Source organism: Sitophilus oryzae, unplaced genomic scaffold (genome assembly GCF_002938485.1).
Source record: "Sitophilus oryzae breed Bouriz unplaced genomic scaffold, Soryzae_2.0 scaffold_177_pilon_pilon, whole genome shotgun sequence".
NCBI classification, from domain to species: domain Eukaryota; kingdom Metazoa; phylum Arthropoda; class Insecta; order Coleoptera; family Curculionidae; genus Sitophilus; species Sitophilus oryzae.
This window is the reverse complement of record NW_022146479.1, coordinates 2,137,360-2,157,850: the sequence shown is the minus strand read 5'-3', so window position 1 is coordinate 2,157,850 and position 20,491 is coordinate 2,137,360.

Below are 20,491 nucleotides of genomic sequence, written 5' to 3'. Positions count from 1 at the left end.
CGGAGATGGACCTTACTTCTTAAATTAAACTCTTCTTAAGGTTAAACCGTCACAGATACTTGCTTTTGTCAAAGACCTAAGACGTATGATGAGTTATAACCCAAGAAAGGGGGAGGTTGCGGAGATTGACTTTCCCCTTAAGGTGCGTCCAGACCTAACGAGACGAGAACGAGACAAGAACGAGACGAGCACGAGACATTCCAAATTTGCTAAGTGTGATATAGATTCTCCACGAAGGGAAATGCATTTTTGCATCCGTTGGAACCAATTCTGAAAATAGTTATTCAACTCGCTTGAATGCATCTTCTGGATTTTGGAGCCTTTGATCACGATGACAAAGCGTGACCTTTTTATTCATTCAGAGCACCTTATAAAAATATACAGAGTTCTACAGGGTGTTCCCCAAAAAAGTTACGTATCAAAGTTGTGTTTTTTGTAATGGAACACCCTATATATTAATTGATTTTTGGATTCTGGGAGAAAAATAAAGGTGAATTTTATAAGAGAAGCATATGACTAAAAAGTAAGATTTTTGACATATTTAACATTTTCTAACAATAAAGAACAATTATTTTTAAATTACAATAAAAGCTATCTAAATTGGAATTTACCCGGTATAGCCTAATATTTAGTGAAATTTACTATTGTACTTTAAATCAAATTAAAACTTGATCCAAAAGGTTGTACAGGGTGAGACAAAATTAATACTGAACATTGGTCACCTTTAAAAGCAAGTTAGTCTATTATTTTAAATGGAACACCCAGGATATTATTCCGATATTCAAACGGGAATTCATGTCTCTTCCAAATGCTATTAAGGTTGCCTACCCCTCAAACAAAGTTTTTCTTAGATATTTTTATTTATATGATTTAGTGTCTTTTGATCTCAAATTGATCTACTAGTTATCATTTTGTGCCAGTTAAAACAAAAAAAAATTCTCAGAAATTTGCCGAAATTGCAAACCTATCCTACATCAGAGAGAATTGATATGATCCTATTAGTTGGTGAATACAGTGTGCATTCACCAATTAATAGAATACTTAAATGCTCCTGATTTTATCTAGTCTGGGCTTTTTTTTATGGAGATATGTTCAAGACAGCGTTTACAAATGTAGAATGTTTAGTAGGTGAGTTAATCGCACTGCGACCTCACAGATCTATTGTGTGTTCCCCTTTCTTGAGTTATAAAGAGTTATAACTCATCATACAGTCTCAAGGCTTTAACAAAAGCCAGTATCTGAGACGGCTTCACAGAGGCCAGCTCTCCATCCTCGACATGAGCCATACCAAAGTTCATGGCACGAATGGTCGTCGTCTCGGCGCACTCAGTGATAAGGTGTTCTGGTGTTTCCCCATTTTCCCCACAGAATCTGCATTCGCCGTTGTTTCTCAGCTTCAGCCTACTAAGGTGTTTGTTGAGGAGACAGTGTCCTGTTAGAAACCTCGTGACAATCCGAAGATTGTTTTTACTTAAATCAAAGAAAACCTTTGATTTCTCTCGGTCGTATTTCTCGTCAGTGTTTACAAAACTCGACCAACTATTGTCGACAACATGAGAGAAATGATTGTAGCTGCTTTTCGAAATAGAACTCCACATATTATGCCTTTTAAAATGAAAAGATATTTTGAAAAGAAATCAATTTTATGCAGTTAACAGGAAAGGAAGCATTTTGAGTATTTGATTTCATATAGCTAATTTTTATCACATGGCATAATTATAGGTTTACATCTAGTTTTGATTCTGTAATAATTAAAATATGTTTAAAACTTGTATCTTTTTATTACCGTTCTTACCGTAGTATTTTACTGTACATCCTTTAATTTTTGTTAAATTAATAAAAGGTATATCACAGCCACCCCCACTATATTTTTTCAAACAATAAAGATCTACTGACGCCAAATCATAAAAATTAAAATATCTAGGAAAATGTTTGTCTGCGGGGTAAGCAACTTTAATAGTATTTTAAAGATATGTAAATTCCCCATTGAACACCGGAATAATATACTGGGTGTTCCATTTAAAATAAAGAAGTAACTTGCTTTTGAAAGTGACTAATATTCCATATTAATTTTGTTTCACGCTTTTTAACTTTTCGGTAAAATTTCAATTTGGTTTAACTTACAATGGTTACTGCAATTAAATATCAGGCCATACATGGTCAACTGAAATTTAGGTAGCTGTTATTGAAATTTAAAATTTACTCTTTATTTTCACAAAATGTGAAATATGTCAAAATCCTTACAGTATAGGTATATGCTTCTTTAATAGAACTCACCTTTATTTTTTTCCTAGAATCCGAAAATCAATTAATATATAGGGTGTTCCATAACAAAAAAAACAACTTTGATACGTTATTTTTTTTGAGGACACCCTGTACAACATTATAAACTACCCTTAGTTACTTTAATGAAAACCCATAATTAGAACTACCCTAAAACTTTCCTCAAAGGGCTTTTTGAGTACAATTTGACTAAAAAATTAAAAAAATAAATTCGCTTAAAATTTACTGTAGAAATTTTTCAACATCATAATCTTTTTGTGACTGGCGAAATATCGAAGTTTACATGTTTTGATTAAATTGTATAAGAGAAAACCCTATCCGTATACTCAAATTCTTATATTTTAATGCTGCCCCCGGCCACCAGAATACGTCATCCTATAGACAGCGCCCCTGGCTCGAGAACCGAGTAAACTAGATCCTGCAAACGAATATCAGGTTTTGCGGGGCCTTTTGTTTACGGAGTTCCGCAGGCCAGACCGCTCCCTGTCCAAACATGGTTTAATCATCGTTAGAATATACCTGGACGTCGTGCTCGAGGCTCTTGGCCCGCAGCAAAAGCGGTTTTTTGGGGCTGTCGGTATGCGTCTCAGGCAGAGGCGGACCTGAAATTTATACACAGACCAAAGATATTTAAACTCAAGAGATAATATTATTGTTTACCTTTTTTCTTCATCGGTCATTATTCTATCCTTATATTCCCATCTCTCTTACACTGAAAACATTTGCCAGATTTATCTGTATATTGGTATTAGTATTCGATTAAATACCACAACCAATTACGAAGTAATAAATAATTTCGTTATATTTCTATAATATATGAAGTAGATTAATTTCCTAACGTCAAATTTTTCATTTAATGTTTAACTGTTTAACTATTTTAAATTTTATAATGGAATAAAAATGTCATGGTCGTGTTTCTTTTAATAATAAAAAGCAGTTTGGCAACGTCAGTTTTAGAAATATGCCGGCGTAATACAACGGATTTCGAGGATGAATAAAAATTCCTAGATTCTACTGTTGCGAGGTTGCTGTTCCGCCGTATTCTCTATTTGCAGTATTAAGCTCCGTATTCTTTATTTGCAGTATTATAGTATTTTTGCGTTATTTTGTGGACTTCTGTGGACATTAATTTGAAAATATGGTGCATTCATGTATGGTGTACAAGAGAATACACAAAACACATACACAAGAAGAAGTGCTAGCGCCTTGCTAAATATTGGAAAGTGAAATTGATGTTTAAATTTGACACTGTTGACAAGTCTACTGATACTAGCGTCCCCAATATCGCTTGTAGGAACTACGGACTAGATTGTCACGCATGGCGGGAAGTTTAAAAAAAAATTTAATTCTTCATTTATTTTTAATTATGACATACATAAAAACACAAAAAATACACAATTTTTTAAAAATATGTTTAATATCAATATCAAATATTCAACAGAAATTAGTTTCACCACAGTAAATTAATAAAATTAAAAGAATAATGTTACAAGTAGATCAAGAGACAAAATTAATTATAACAAAACTGAAAAAAATGGCGTCTTAGATGGCTTATAAATGAAGATATATATCATAATTTTGAAAGTAAAATTATATGGGAAATGTCATCCATCATCATTTTTAAGCCAACTGGACGATTATTTCAAACATACAAGCTGAGTTCGTTCATAGTGCTCTGAGAAATCTAGATAAACAAAGAATAATAAATTAAAAGTATTCCAGGGGAAAAGAAAGAAAAAACCTGTATCGTCTCTGATATCTGTCAGGGTATTGTTGAAAGTGTCATCTTTTTGCTCGAAGTTTTCAAGTCGATCAAAAAGATGACATTTACAACAATACTTTGCCGTAACTTTCACAAATATCAGAGAGAGTACAGGTATTGCCTCTCTTTTCCTCTGGGATGCTTTATATCTGTTGTTCTTTGTTTATCTATATTTCTCAGAGCATAATGCCGAACAAGACTACAGTATATAATAATTTCAATATCCTAAGTGGAAAGAAACAAGATCACCTTTCTGTTTTGTACTATCATCCCTTTCTTCCGATGACTCATCTCGTTGATATTTAGGAAGGTATCCATAAAATATATATTCTACTATCGGTCCTAGGATGAAAAAATATAAAATTCAATTTGATTTGATGATCCTGTTCTGTCACCTAAATCAGGAGAATGACAATTAAGATGAAAAAAAAAATTATCAACACTTACCTACCCGTTAGTCCGAGGAGTTTTATCAAAAACCTATATTTGCCTAAATAATTTATGTATTAAATTTGCAAAGCAAACTGCAGCGTGTAAACATGTAAACAAAACAAATAAAATGGCGACAAGTCAACGTCAACGACCCGACAAGGAGAAAAGTCGTGTTCGAATAACAAATTATGGGTCACCAAAAATTGTTTTTGTCTCCTTTCGACGCACACTTTAGAAAGAAAAAGAGATGAACTCATGATGAACTGTAATACTGAAAGAACGTCAAGGTTTTATCTGGCACTCTTGTCATTAACTTATCGGTAAGGAAGATTCCTAGAAAATCGCTTGTAGTCAAGTTTTGAACCATTGCCAGTTCTCCCATAAGAAGTGTCATCCACCTGAGAGAATGTATCATTTACATAAATCCAAATTTATCTTTTCATCGGTAAATAAAAATAAGTAGGGTAAGATGAGGTACAAAAAAAGTTCCACCGAGTACCATTTGCATTTTAGGTTCAAAATTTTACTTAATTTTATTATACAAAAAATTAGCTATCCCAATTGACCCCTTTTCCAGAAAAGCCTTTTAGTAGTCGAGACGATCCTGGTTTAACATTACTATCTGCAAATAGAGAAATTATTTCTGGTGCTGCAAGGAAAAAAAAAATATTTAAATTATCTTCTTCAAAGTGCAAAGAACGAATCCTAACCTATGTAAAAGACAAATTTAGTAGACGAATTAACCTACCTTTGAACTTTGAACAAAACAATTGAAAGGTACGGTGTCCAAATTGTTTTATACGAAAGCATGTAGAAATTTTTCAACTAGATTTTTGAAAAGGAATGAAAAATCAATTACCTCAATACCTTTGTTCAAATAACACCATGCATGACAATGTCAGTAAATCAGTAAATGTCAATAAATCAGTTAATATGACAGTAAATAATATTGATGTCACTAGTGTAGTAAAAAATGAGCGAATTTTTAGAAGGTTATGTCGTTATTTTCTCTAACTTTTAATAAATATACTAAAGAAGTAAATTGTAATTTTAAGATATGTGGATCAGCTTGAATATTGAGGTGATCCAATATTCTTAAAAGTTTTATTTGTTCTAACTTCCAACAACATTCTTCCTCACCACACTCATCCTGTACAATAGAATAACTTTTACTGACGACTTTTAGTAAATGTTACTTTCACTATAGTGAATGTTAGAAATTACTAGGAAAAGTCGACAAATCTCTTTAAAATACCACATGCACTGGTCCAATGCGTAATTGTTAGTATTTCCTAGTAAATGTTAACAATCACTGAATTTCCGACTTACACTGTAACATACCTATATATATTTTCATTAAAACAACATTTTATGCACGTGCTTGAAATTGCATTTTATCTGCTGGCAATATTCTTTAAATATTTATATTGTACGTGCCGCAAAATACAAAATTGCAATGTAATATAGCCCGGGCGAGCGCGCTACGGTCGGGCCTTGACGGAGTTTTCATTTTATTTGATTAAATTTAATGGCGAGCCCCGAGGGGCCCACTAGCTGCCGGCTGTCGCGGTAACGCTGGTGGTGGAGACCGAAATGCCGGTTTCGGGCCCCACGGCACTAAACCGTTTGATCTGGCAGAATGGGTTAAACAGGGGCGGAGAAAATTTTTAATCGAAAAGTAGGTAAGCGCTTTTTTGCCTCGTCACAAAGTAAAATTATGCTTTCGCAGGATAATAAGCGGCTGGGGTTGAAATAGCTCTATTTAATACTTACGCGGCAACGCTTCAGAATAATGTCTTGATTTGGGATCTTATTATCCTTACAGTAACTCTTCTTCTTCAAGAAATAAAACCACCAAACAGAAATTTAGAAAAATAAAACACTAATTCGCCACAAGGGCGTGAGACAAGGAGATACCATCTCTCCCAACTTATTTACACTCGCACTGGAAAATGTTTTTAAAAAATTAGAATGGGAAAATAGAGGTCTAAACATCGATGCTTAGCTATCTTAGGGTCGCAAACGATATTGTCTTGCAGAGCACCGACATTCAAGAACTGAACACCATATGCTAAAGGAGCTAAATGTCCAATCCCAGAAAATTGGCCTTAAAATGAACTTGAATGAAGACCAAGATAATGAGCAACAATATCCATAACATTACCGTAGACAACGTTATTGAAAACGTAGACCATTATACAATACAGGGTGTTTCAAAAAACATGTGCCATCTCTCGTGAGGAGATTCCTCACGTAAAAATAAGATTTATTTTTCATATCAACATAGGTCCGATTCTGCTTTGTTTCTTTGTTTCGTAGCTACAGGGTTAAATTCTTATAAATCTTTCGATTTATTATACTTTCCTTCCAAGTACTTTTAGTGATTCGAATGAAATGTTGAGGGTAAAAGTTACTATAAGTGCTACATATTTTAATGGTAAAAATGTGTCGATAAATTCATCAGGGACGTGCACATGGGTTATCACTAGAAAAATTTCCAAAAAAACATGTGCGCCACTGACTTTTTCTCTTTTGATATCAAAATTGTGTAGGTCGTTTAATGCCAATTAAAAGTTATCTCTTGATATTTTTGTCGAATTTGGCCTCCTTTGATGGAGATAAACGCAATTTTATTAATCACAATTAATAAAATTAAAATAAAAAATAAAAATAAATTATTATTTTACCTAATTTATTATTAAATATTATTACTATTAGTTACTATTACTATTAGTTCAACCTACAGCAATTTAAAATAAGAAATAATGGTATTTAAGGTAATTACAAAAAACTTACTTTTAAAAAGTTTTAACATCCTGTAACTGTAAAACTATGCATTTCCATACCCATGTTTATAGGAACTTTTTTTTACATTTTTTGATGAGGAATCGATGAGTACTTATTTAAAAATTTTGCAAGTTAACAATGTTAAATAAAATTGCAATTATCTGACCAAGGAGGCCGAAATCGACAAAATATCAAGAGACAATTTTTAATCGGCCTAAAACTGCTTACACTATTTCGCTAATAAGAGAAAAAAAGTCTGTGGCGCACATGCTTTTCTTAGAAAAATATTCCAGTGATAACCCATATGCACGTCCGTGGTGGACCTGCCGACACTTTTTTAGTTTGAAAATATGTCGCATTTATAGTAACTTTTACCCTCAAAATTTCATTCGATTCACTAAAAGTACTTGGAAGAAAATTATAATAAATCGAAAAAATATTATGACTTTAATACCCTGTAGCGAAACAAAGAAGAATCGGACCTATGTTGATATGAAAAATAAATCTTATTTTTACGTGAGGAATCTCCTCACGAGAGATGGCACATGTTTTTTCAAAAACACACTGTATATTTACGTCATAAAATCAAGGTGGGTAAAGAGAACCAAAATACGGAGATCAAACGCAGGATGAATTTGGCATGGGTAGCATTTGGAAATATGAGAGATATTTTCAAAGATATAAAAAGGTGCCCATCAACCTAAAGAAAAAGACTTACGACAGCTGCACTCTACCTGTGCTTACGTATGGCTTAGAGACTATGGCAATTACCCGAAAAACATAGTTAGCGAAATCCATGAAAATCCAAAAAATCCAAGAAAGAATCCATATTGAATGACCATTAGGGAAAAAATACGGAACATCCGCATACGTCAAAAAACAAAACTAATAGATGTTGTTAAAAGAGTGCCAAGTCTGAAGTGGCAATGGATAGGACATGTGGCAAGCCAGGACCCAGACCGATGGCCTCAAAAAGTCATTCTATGGAGACCTAGGGAAACAACAAGAAGTGTGGGCCGACCAAAAAAGAGATTGGTCGATGACGTCATAACAGTGGCAGGAAGACAATGGATAAAATTGACTAAAGATCGCGAAGCATGGAAAAACCTAGAAGAGGCCTATATCCAACACTGAATGGAACCAGGCTGAGACAGAAGAAGAAGAAGAAGAATTCACCGCAACACACCAAAACACTTTACTTTTGCACTAAACACGCGTTTCGCTAACCATGTCAGGATCATTAGCAGTTGAGTAAAACCAAACTAATATCTACGAATAGAGCGTTTATATAGGCGCTCAGTTGGCACTGACCAAGAGTGGCAAAGCTAGTCAAGCGAATCAAGAACCAAACGACCGTAACAATTAATTACCGAGACTAGAGCAATAGGGGAGAACAGAGAATTAGAATTGGGGGAATAAAATTAGAATAAAATATTATATAAACAAATATAATAAACAATAGAAAATAAACGCATCAAGAACACAAAAACACACATATAAAAACATCAACAACTTAAATAAAAAAAAGTTCGTGGTGCATTGTACATGTTGTCCTATTTTTGTGTGTTTTACAGGGTTTCTCGTTTATGAGCAGCGGTACAAAGATACGGTTATCACAGTTGCTACTTTTTAACTTTTTTATGAAACTAAAGATGGTAAACACATATTTGATGTCGCTGTTAAAAATTGACGATAAAAATATACGAACATTGGCGTAACTACAGGGGTGCCCGGGGGTGCCGGACCCCTCCCCCCCCCCTGGTACTGCTGGGCACCCCCCAGAGAAATCCTGAATTATGACTCTTGGCTATGTATTAATTTTTATTTGCTTGTGATGCAGTAAAAATGATGTTTTCTAGTTTTGTTTAGTTAATATTATTTTGTTGTGTTCAAAAAATATGTTAATTTTTATTTTTTTAGAAAATTTGTAGGTATTTAAGTAATCAACGGGGAACACGGTTTCATAACCAAGTTTATAAAATTTATTGATAGAGAAATTCATGTAAACGTTTTATTGAAAAAATGTGTTTTTTAAAATTATTTTTTATTTTTAAAGAAACAAAAGCCCTAATTCCCCCCTGGGCTCAACCCCAGGCCCCCCCTAGGCCCTCCCCAGGATAAATTGCTAGTTACGCTAATGTATACGAAAAAAATCATAAATCTCTTAAAAGATTTAGTTCGTGGTATTTTGTACAGGTTGCCCCATTTTTGTGTGTTTTACAGGGTTTCTCGTTTATGAGCAGCGCAGCGGTACAAAGATACGGTTTTCACAGTTGCTACTTTTTTATGAAACTAAAGATGGTAAACACATATTTGATGCCGCTGTTAAAAATTGACGATGAAAATATAAGACTTAAATCTTTTAAAAGATTTAAGTGTTTTACTTAAAAGTGACTTAACACATTAAAAAAAGATTCAAATCTTTTTTAATGACTTAAATAAAAATACTTTTTTAGAAATTTTTTAAAAGACTTAAATGAGCTTTCGAAATATGACTTAAAATCAAATGATTTAAGCCATTAAAAAGATTTAAGTCAAAAAAAAAAGACTTAAGTGAGCTTGCAGCTCTGCTTTAGATAACAAAAAACTTTTAAGTATTCTTCTACGACTTGCAAAAATGCAAAATGCATTCCTGCATGTATATATGAATATAAAACCATTAAAACGACAAGTTTAATGCCTTGCAAATAACAATAAATGTTTTCAGCGGTATGGCAATAAAGAAAGAGATGGTACGGCCGCCACGAGTCAAACTCGATACCAACGTGCAATTTAAAAAGTGTGATAAATACACAAAAGTCACCGGAACAAAAGCTTCGCCAAGAAAACGATTCGCAAGCCGATGGTACCGTACAAAAACCTGTAATGATACACGAATTGTGTAGGGAATGTTGCCGGATCATCCAAGAAATACCAAATTTGTATTTTATATTTTGGATATAGAAAAAGTAAAAAAGTAAAGATTTCAGTTAACGTCTCCTTTTTGCTGCCGGGGCTAATCTGGACGGGGCCTACTTTGTTTACGCGGAATCCGAACCGCGGTCCTAGGCCATATCATGGTCAAGTGTCGAAATCAACTCTTACTCACGAGATATCCGATCTCATCCGGCCCCGAACCGGCGTGAATGAGCAGTGTGTGTCAATAGATTTGACACTTTTGCCTTTATTGGACAACAGCACGATACAAAGTTTCGTACCGGTCACCCGTCCATCCACTAGTATCGCCTTACGTCGCTTAACTTCGGTGTTCTAATGGGAACCGATGTTTCGACGTAGCTGGGCCGTTGCCTTGGTATAGAAAAAGACATTAGATAATTTTTAAACACTATTGTTTTTCGAAGTATTCTCTACGAAGAGAAATATATTTTTGTTATTCCAGTCGCCTTTTTTAAGTAGGGACCGTATGGAGGATAGTCCAACAATTCGATGTTTTTTTGCTTAATAAACTTAATTGTTTTTCGAGCTGTGTAGGAACATGCATTGTCTTGGTAGAGGATCATTTGTCGTTGGTTTTCCAAACCTCAGCAATTACTTACTGCAAACCAATAGACATATACTATACAGGGTGGCGCACCTTATCCGCCTCGGTTGATTATACGAAAACGGAAAGATGTAGAAACAAAATATTTTGTGGGTATATGTGGGGAGGCAATGTACACAATTTTAAATTATTTTGAAATATACAGGGTGTTTCAGAACAAAGATCCATACCAAAGTTATATTTTTTCTTATGGAACACACACACCCGGTATTTTATTTCATTTTTGTATTCTTGGGCTCAAAAAAGGCATTTATTATAAGAGTTAAATATGTTTAAAATCTTTGGTTTTTGAGATATTTGAAGATATTTAAATTTGCATGCTACTCTAGAATGGATTATTCACACCCTGTAGATTACTTTTCAGAATTCATTCTTGTGCTGAGTTTAAAGGTAGAGAAATAAACTTTACTGAAAAATGTTATTGCTTCCTTAAATTTATACAGGGGTATTAAAAATTGCTGATCTATTTTAAAGATTTATTTTACATAAAAACTTCGTTATTTCAAATACAACACCCTGTATTTTTAACAATAAATCGAAGCAGATGCAAATGCTCTTTCAAACTATATTAGGGTTTCCTAAACATATATAGCTCAGATTTTTAATAAAGAGCAATTTTTCAATAAAATGGCACTAAGAGGGCTAGTGTCGTCATGGCGAGTTTCTAATGACAGTTAGTAGCTATTTTCAAAATCGAAATTAGTTTATGGACTTATTTAAATTTATACCAGTTTACTTTCATTTAATTTGCCCCTACAATAGTTTAATAAATAATTTTATTAAATTTTTATTTATTATTCTATCAAGAAAAACGAAGAAGTAGTTCTTTGATTTATTTTACGATGACTTGTAGATATATGGTTTTTCTATAAAAGAGCCAATTACGGCAAATTCATTTTCTTCACTTTCAACAACAGGTTTCTGCCTAATAGGTTTTTTTTATAAACCACACTACCAGCTCTGCGAAATGGGACAAGTAGTTTTTCAAAGGAACGCTAATGAGGAAGATTCCTATTTGGATATCTTTGAGCATAAGCTCTTGAGGCAAAGAAGGAATTTTCCTTACAAAATAAAATCACCATTCTTTCCGCCAGCAGATACTGCTTTATCTTTCTTGATAAAATAATGAATACTTACTTATTAAACTATTGTGGGTAAATTCAAGTAAACTATTATAATAATAATGTCCATAAACTAATGTCGACTTTGAAAATAGTTACAGACTGTCACTAGAAAATTGCTATGACGACACCAGTCATCTTAATTGCAATTTTATTTAAAAATCGCATTTTATTCAAAATCTGAGCCAGATAAGTATAGGAAACCCTAATATAGTTTGAAAGAGCATTCAGATCTTCTTCGGTTAGGTACAAGATTAAATTTACAAGAAAGAAAACCAAGAAAAGATCCAGTAGTTCCCAAAATATTAGCAAAAAATCTTTTTTTTTTTGGAAATTTTCAAAGTAAAATAACTCGGCTATTTAGACTCATTTGAAAAACGGTAAAGGGAAAATATGTTTCTTTTATCGAGATCTACTAGCCCTAGAATTATTTGCACATATTTAAGACTCGCCCTGTATAATACAGGGTGGTTCGAACTTTATTCCGGAAACTTCGGCAGCATATTCTGCAGATAAAAATAAGTAAAAAAGTTTGTATAAATGTGTCCTAAAATGCTTAGTTTCGGAGATACAGGGTGTAGAAGTTTCATTTTTATTTCGATTTTTTCCAAATAATTTCTGAAGCAACGTCTGGATGCAATATTTGGATGAAAATTGATGTCTGAGAATTTTTTGACATGAGAAATTTGATTTTGATGTCAATATGACCCCTATTTGTAGGGCCGCCTCCTACATGTGTTTTAACTGTTTTGAAAACTAATAACTTTTTGTATGTACCTGTATAAAACTACTGAGTGGAAATTATACATTTCCGTGATTTTCTACGTAGAAAATATCTCTTGGTAAAAATCGCTACGAGGAACCGTTCTCAAGATATTTACCATGAAAATAGTCAATACATGTCATTATTGACAAAAAATGACGACAAAAGAGTTTTTGTTGAACTTTTGACACAAAAGTATTTTAAATTTATGATTTCAGTCTAATAACTATTTAGCCAACATGTTTAATTTATGTCAACGATGACAGGTTTGATAATTTCCATTCAAAATATCTCGAGAATCATTGCTCGTATCGATTTTTACCAGGAGACCTTTTTTACGTAAGAAACGTCGTAAATGTATATTTTTTTACTCAGTAGTTTTATACGGGTGCGGATGAAAAGTTATTACTCTTCAAACCAGTTAATAAATATGTAGGTGGCGCCCTCTACAAGTAGGAGTCATATTGACATTAAAATCAAATTCATCATGTCAAAAAACTTCCAGACACCAATTTTCACCCAAATATTGACGTTACTTCAGAAATTATTTGGGAAAAATCGAAATAAAAATTAAATTTCTACACCCTGTATCTTCGAAACTAAGCAATTTAAGACATACATTTATCTACAGAATACGTTACTGAAGTGTTCGGAATACAGTTCGGACCACCGTGTATAGTGGCATTACAGTTATTTTTTCAAACCCCCAATTCAGAAGACACCCAATGACCGCAACATTCATCATATCCGAATAGACATTTTGTCGATCGACACATTCCTTTGGAAATGATATAGCGCGCCGTATCTGTCCTTTTGTAATTTTTTAAAACCCCTACAGCCAGGCGCAGGGAACGGAGTAACGTATCTGATCCCACAAGTTTCGCGAACCTTCCCTTCGGCCGCCTATAATAACACCACCGCCCGGGGGCGGCATATTTTACGTCGCGCCCGAAACCGCCCCGGGCGGCACTCCTTCGCTCGGGGCGGACACGCTGTTTGTATAATGCGAATCGCCCGGCCTGCCTCGTGCACGTTGCCACATCGTTTTTTTGTTCGCTTTCGGGGACCCGTCCAATTCTTACCGAGATATTGGTACCGGGAGGTGAAAAATTGCTGCTCCAAATGGAGAAATAATAATAACAGTAACAGTAACAACAGCGTCTACATTATGCGAGAAACTTTTCGAAACATGTCAAGGTCGTATTCCGTCGCCCAACTTTGACGCATTTCGATTTATTTCCAGTTGTAGTGACCCACTTCGGTTTGCATTCTATTCATTACTTTCCATTCTTAAAAGCGTTTTTTTGTTGCCTCGTTCAATTTTGTTTTGTTTTGAGCTGTTTCCAAAACGTGGCGGTATCTGTATCGTACAAGTGTGACAAGTATTTTTGTATCGTGACTTGTATTCCTGGACACAAACGGTACATTGTGAGACAGGAAATTGTAGAGAGAAACAAGCCCTATAACATAGGATACAACATTTTAATGAACAGTGCTTTCCATATAATCAATAAAATGAAAAATATACGAAATAATATACATGTTCTGATTTCTTTCGAAAATCGACATCTATGAAAATATGAACTCTTCCTGGACACAAACGGTACATTGTGAGACAGGAAATTGCATAACCACGGCAGGCTAACTCGCTTTGGCGGGAACGCTACGCGCATATCCTCGCGCACGCCGCCATTTGCGTTTCCATCAACAGAAAGTAACCAGTGTCGTAGTTTTTTCAGCGCCAACACACAGTTACGGCAGATTCGAGTCAGTAGCGTGCGGCTTAATTTATTTTGATTTTTTCTTGAGTGATATATTTTGTTTTTGTTGTTTTATTTTTGTTTATTATATGATATATTTGGTTTTTCTAGTTTTATTTTCGTTTCTTATGTAATATAATTGCCAATAGGTGCCCGGTGGCGTAGAGGTACAAGCTCTCGTCTACCAATCTCAAGATAGTGGGTTCGAATCCAATACCCGGCATTTCATCAGCCGACAATTTTTATTGAAATAAAAATAATTTGGATACCTAGGTCGACTCAGTCTTAAATGAGTACTTGGGATTCACAATCCTGAGGTAATAATAGACGGTTGAAGCGTAGTGCTAGCCACATTACCTTCCTTTGTATACCGAACGGCTCTAATATGGCAAGCTGTACCTTGCTACTCCCAAGGCGTCAAACGCTATATACGGGAGCTATTATTATTATGTAATATAATTTGTTTTAGTAGTTTTATTTTTGTTGTTCAATAAAAGTTTCTTTCTGTTTCCTAGAGATCCTATTAGGTATGTATATATGTGATTAATTATTTTAACATATTTTAGTTGTAAAAAACAGTAGTATACATATTAGGACATTCAGCTAAATAGGAAGATCTAATTAAAAATCTTAACAAACTTTAATGCTGTGTGATCAAAAAAAACGGCGCCTAGTTGGCTAGGAAATGACGATCGATGACATTTCCCATATAAATTTACATATAAAATGACAGCGACCTTCATTTCATAGCCATCGCTGACGCCGTTTTTTCTCGATCATACGGTATTAGTAAGATTTAATGTTAAATATTTAGTAAAATTTAATGTTGTATCTAGACATTAAAAATTAAATTTAAAAATCATTATACTATTAATTTAAATATAATTATAAAAGTAAATAAAATGAGTATATCGAAAATAAGTTAACAATACATTTTTAGGGCAAGAACATGGGCAATTGCAGCTAATAGAGAAGACTTGATTGAAGATATAAATAAGGCCCACAAAAGGTACAAGTTGCGTTCTGTTCATTTTGAATTTAAAATGTTTACCAATTCACTTTGTAACCGTATTGTACCTACTTTGTTTCCTGCCATGAAAAAAAATAGAAGTTTCTCAAAAAAATTGTGGATTTATTAATTTGTGAAATTTGAATATTAATAAAAATTTGCTGCGCCCATTGATGGGCATAATTTGTACGTAGCCTCTTTATATTGTTCAATAAATATTTTATTGGTATTTCTTTAATTCTTGTTTGTAACTCCTGGCATGTTTTTGTTAGTTGCATGTTTTTTAATTTTAATTGTCTATTCTCTACAGTGAAATATTTAATTGATTTTTTCATTTTTACTTTTCGAGAAGTATGCGCGGTTAACGATTCATTTGTTTGGACAAAAGTATTGTGTAAATAAAATTCAGTTTCAGTCAATTACAGTATTTTTTTAATACGACTCTGTCGTATTTTATGAGAAATTTTTTGATAAGTTTTAATCCGGCCCTGACTAGGAAACGATAATGGCGCCGTCAAGGTCAAATTTTATAGAAATTTTAAACAATGGAATCTGAGCAGAGTTGGCGTGCCGATTGTTTTATGTGCCGTGATATAACTCTGTTATCCCAGAAACCAGCAGTGCTCCGCCAATATGCTTGCATTCCACTTGCCTGAAAATCTCTTCTCCAGCTATGCCGGTTGTATTCAACCGAGACTGCTCCTAAATTTTCAGGGAAAAGTACTTGAAGTTTGCTTGAAGGGTCATAAAGAAATAAATTATGCAATATAGGTTTGGTGAATATAATTATTTATTAAGCTGTATTCTCCGATGGTGGCAGCACCGGCGGAGAATGAATCCACCAAGCCTATATACGGTTTTAATGATAGACCATGTGAAAGAGCCACGTGAATGAGCAGCTTTTTAAAATATATTGGTATATAAGAAAATTAAATATTGATTATAATCTATATAATTTTCTATAACCCTCGTAAATTCTAACCCTAAAGCTAAAGAAAAATTCCGTAGAGAGAGAGCAAACATTTTTAGAGATTTCTGTTATGGTTTATGATTTATGATATATAATATATTTTATTTATATTCTTACCCTACAGTTCTAAATAATATTACTACCTACTTCGCTTTTCGAATTATTATTGCCTAGAAGTAATGTCGCTTTTTTTTCTTCCGGGGCAAAATTATTAATGTTCGTTGTTTTTAGACATACTTTCATAAATATACAATATGAGCATTTGTAGCACATTATGTCCTCTGGCTAGGTTTCGGAATTCTTTTACAAAATATCAAACTAGGGAAGTGACGGGCAAATTAAATTATTACTGAAATAAGAGTAAAACATTTCGATTTAATAGCTGAGTGGAACAACAATGAAAAACGGAGAACAGTGAAATCCTTAATACAAGATGAAATTATTATGTTTGCAAGAATAAAGCCACATTATATTTCAAATTTGCTATCGCTTTCTAACTTATTCTTTAATGAAATATATTGCAATAAATTAAAATTGAATTACACCAGATGTGAAAATTGAATTATACCTTAAGTGAATGTAGATTTTAAATTTTATGGGAGGGGGGAAGTTAATCACAGCGACCTTATACTAAGGGTGGGCATTTCTGGTCTTGCAGGGCCATGTAAGTGAAATATTCAAAATGGTTCCAGCAAAAGTTTCCCAATTATCACGGGTGATGGCGCTGATCGTCAAGATATTTCGACAGGGATTTTGCTTACCGACAATACGACGTGAGCTACGACCGGACCAGGACCAATCAGAATGATCAGTCCGTTAGTATATTCTGTGGATCAGTCTTTCTTGGACATTTGCCGCGGAAGTGTGTGTTAATTTCTGTTGTGATAAGTGTGGTTGTGTTTGCAGTTTGATTTTTCGGTTTTGATATTATGTTAAAATTAATTTTGAAGTATTGTATCACCTGTTTTTATGTAATAGTACTTTTTTTAGTTCTATGATCTGATATGTTATGATTTGTTAATGTTTGTTTAACAATGTTATACCAAAGAGGTATATCAATTTGCATAGCCTAACTTTTTTATCAATAAACTTTGTAGATTTTCAGATTATTTAATTCCTTTTGTTTCCGTTTGTAATTTTATTTTTAAACATATTATGTGATTGTTTCAGATAATATGTTTTAAAAATAAAATTGCAAATAGCGAATAAAAATAATTAAAAAAAAAGTGTATTTTGCAATTCCCCCGGCCCCGCACCCCTTTGGCTAACCTGTAAATGTCAGCTTTGTCGAGAGATGGCGTTACGAAAATGGAACCGATTTATTACAAGGAACTTGGGCTTCTTTTTCGTTAGTATATTCTGTGTGGTCTTGGGTGCCGGTTTTCATGCGTACGAAGGGTATGGTCAACACGCTTAGTAAAATAAGATGTACTGAATAAAGACAGAAGATTACTGTTGAAGGTTGGAACCTTTGGTGTTAAGGTACATTCAGGCTGAAAGCGTCGAGCGTCGCGTCCGCCCCATTGAACTCGAACCCCGACGTTCAGCAAACGCTAGCGCAACGCCAAACGCGACGCTGTCTGCCTGAACGGTCTAATTTAAGTTAAGTGAATTGATTCCATTTCGACACGCGGACGCGACGCAAACGCGACGCGACGTTCGACGCTCTCAGCTTGAATGTACCTTTACACAGCAAAATAAAACACTAAATCACCACAATACACCAAAACACTTTCACTTTTACACTGGACGCTCGTTTCGCTAACCATGTTAGCATCATCAGCAGATGATTATAAACTATATATAAAAGTTTATAATCATGCTGATGATGCTAACATGGTTAGCGAAACGCGCGTCCAGTGTAAAAGTAAAAGTGTTTTGGTGTATTGTGGTGATTTAGTGTTTTATTTTGCGATAAAGATAGAAGACGAGTATTTTCTCAAGCGCATGGAATCTAGCGTCAGATTAAGTAGTTATGTAATAAATACTTCGTATTTTTGCTCACTCCGACTTATTAGATTGCCATAACGACTCACTCCTATACATGTAAACGCCCACCCAAAGGTTCGCTTGCTAGCGGGGTAGATCTATTTTGTATTGTGTCCTCCTTTCTAGAGTTATAACTGAAGTACAGTCTCAGGGCTTTGAAAACAGCCAGTATCTGAGACGATTTTACAGAGGTTAGGTCCCCATCTCAGGAATGGTTGTCATCTCGGCGCACTCTGATGAAGTGTTCTGGTGCTTCCTCATTTCCCTCGCAGAATCTGCATTCGTCGTTGTTTCTTAGATTAAATCTATTGAGGTGTTCGTTTAGGAGAGAGTGTCCTGTTAAAAATCCCGTGACAATGCGAAGGGTTGTTCATACTTAAATCAAGGAAAATCTGTTTTCTCAGTCATAAGTTTTGAGAAATGTCTTCTTCGTGTGTTAGACCGTTAAAGGATTCTCATTCCAGGTTACGGACAGATCCCTTCTTTCAGACTTAGAGAGTACCTGGAACCTATAGTGACCCTAACCAAAAAAAAACAAAGACTAGGCTAGCGATTCTGTAAACATATTTCCTGTCTAGTGACTCATCAATCGTATACAAATAGCATAGGCTAGACAGGAAATTTCTTGCTACGGAGCTTACAGAATCCCACCGTAGGTAGCTTGCAAAAATTGAAAATAAAATATCTCGAAATTCATGTCAATAATGAATACAATGGTTATAAGAACTGCTTAAAAAATCGATAATTCTAACATGACGTTTTATCTCTGTTATACGACCGCCAAAGTTTTTTTTTTCTTTTTCTGTTCTTTATGTGCCTTGGGTGTTTCAAAGTTAATAGCAGGAACAGACACTTTACCCAGTTCTATCAAGTTGGATAACGTCCACGTCACCGTAAAACAAAAATGTGTTTCAACTCATTAGGTAAAATACGCCCCGGGTAATTTACAAGCCACTGACAGGATGCTAAAACTTTTATCGGAAAGTTAAAATTTAATTAGTTCGGAAGGCTTTCTGGAAGGAATGTCGCGTTTCAAAAAATAAAACGCGCTTTTAAAAAGATCATTTTATTATATCATATGGCTTAGCTAAGAATGTTTATTGTATGTTTAATAAATCTTTATTCTGTGGCTTTAAATTTTAATCACATAAAGTTTTCTCTTAACTATAGCTATAATTTTTGCACCAAATTATTAGCTATCGACATTATCGGCATTGACGACGTCACTTGGAATGTCGACGTCGACACACTAGTTGATGCGTCAACAATTCAATTGTTGACGTAACATTCTCGATGTCGGCCAACTCTGGTTTTAACTTTCATAATTATATCAACAACTATATTCAAAGAATAATCCTTAGATTCCAAGGGGTTCTCATTTTCATACTCGAACAGTCTTTTTTTTAAAGGCTGCAGCTGTTACAGTTTATAAAATTATAGACTTCTTAAAACCATTATTATAAGCACCTGCGTATTTTTGCTATCTAGGTATAAACCTACCACAAAAATTTCAATAATAATATGCTATTTCTAAGTCATTTTTATGCATTTTTATACTCCAGAAAAGTCCATAACATGAAAATTTCATCATTCGAGTTAACTTTAGCACAGTATTTACATTTGATATTTACTTTATGTTGTTGAATCTTAAAAAAATGAACCAAGACATACGTATTAACATGATCCAAAAAAACAAAATGCTCAGGAGACATGGTTCTGACCGCAAAATAATATTTTAGGAAAATTTACACACAATTATTGCACAGTATATGCCAAATACTAAAGTTTATAAAAAACTGAGTTTACGAATAAAAAGTGATATAATTATATACAACTTGCTTAAAAATTCATGAAAATAGAGCTAAAAATTTCAACATTATAACACTTCAAATTTGACCAAAAATTTCTCCGTTGCGTTTTTTTGCATCTGAGTGTATACAGGGTGTTTCAAGAAACCTGTTCCATCTCTCGTGGGGAGATTCCCCACGTAAAAAGATTTATTTTTCATATTAACATAGGTCCGATTCTGCGTTATTTCGTAGCTACAGGGTGTTAAAGTCTTAACTACATTTAG